Raw genomic sequence first — 1454 nt, forward strand, 5'->3', positions numbered from 1 at the left:
CTACTGCACCACGCAATCTGCAATGTTATGTTCATTATGTAAAACCCCAATGCATCAGCTTGAGTCTTTTCATCCTTGTGAAAGCTCCAGAAATATCAGGTCTTGGCTTCCACCACTGAGGATCATTTTCAGGATTCCCCATCTCCACCCTGAGGTCAAGTCCATGCTCACTCTTATGGACTGGGATGACACCGAAGTCCACACAGCTTGTGCCTGTAGATTGACAGCCTCCACATGCAGACACTGATTGATCCAATCAAATGACAGCAGGCTCAGAACAACTGGAAAGAGAAGCCAGGATGGCTAGTGGTGCAGAAAGCTTGATGGAGAGTGTTGATGGAAGCATACTTTTGTAAATGAAAGACAGAAATAGATGTCTCCATTTCCTTCCTCACTTCAGGATCCTGCCCAATAGCCAAAAAAGTGGAAATGTTCTAAATGTTGGATAAACGAAATATGGGACATAAGTATGATGAAATATAGATACACCTCACTTGGAGCTCTGGTGGCTAAGTGATAAGAAGTTGTGCTGCAATTTCAAAGGCCCCCAGGTCTAATCCACCAGCTGCTCTGTGGGAGAAGGATGGGCCACCTCCTCCTGTGCCATTTACAGCCTCTGAAAACCTCCTTGAGGGTCAGCTCTGGGTTGGTTTTGACTCGGCGATACAAAACACCTCACTTATCAATTGTTTTGTTCTCTGACATTTCATATTGATGAAAATGAGGGGAGAAATTATTGAATCCTTTGCCAATGAATGATGTTTATGAGGCAGTAATGAATGCTGAGATGAGAGCCACGCCGACTGTAGTGGTTAAGGTGATGTGCCAACTTGGCTGGACCATGATTCTCAGTGTTTTGACATATATAGAAGGCTGTAAGTTGGTTATGTGAAGATACAGTTATCCTCCATTCTGTGATCATCTTCCATGTCCATAATACAGTTTCACATAATGACCTGATATTTGGAAATTATCCAAATATCAGTGCCAGTCTATGCCAGAAAATTTGGAGGACATCTGTCTGGACAACAGATTGGAAGAGGTCCATATTTGTTCCCATTCCCAAGAAAGGTAATCCAACTGACTGTGGAAATTGTTGAACTATATCATTGATATCACATGCAAGCAAAATAATGCAGACGGTCACCCAAAAATGCCTGGGACAGTACATAGAGAACTGCCCGAAGTTCAAGCAGGATTTAGAAGAGGCCATGGCACCAGGGACATCATTGCTGATATCAGATGGATTTTGGTTGAAAGTAAAAAATACCAGAAGACTGTCAATTTGTGCTTTATTGACTATGCAACAGCATTTGACTGTGAGGATTAAAACAACCTGAGGCTGACATTGAGAAGAATGGAAATTCCAGAGCACTTGATTGTGCTCAGGAGGAACATATATACCTGGACCAAGATGCTGTTGTGCAAACAGCAGGGGAGCACTGTATGGCTTA

This window comes from Elephantulus edwardii, unplaced genomic scaffold (genome assembly GCF_000299155.1).
Source record: "Elephantulus edwardii isolate Elephantulus edwardi_28Jun2011 unplaced genomic scaffold, EleEdw1.0 scaffold00055, whole genome shotgun sequence".
Lineage (NCBI taxonomy): Eukaryota > Metazoa > Chordata > Mammalia > Macroscelidea > Macroscelididae > Elephantulus > Elephantulus edwardii.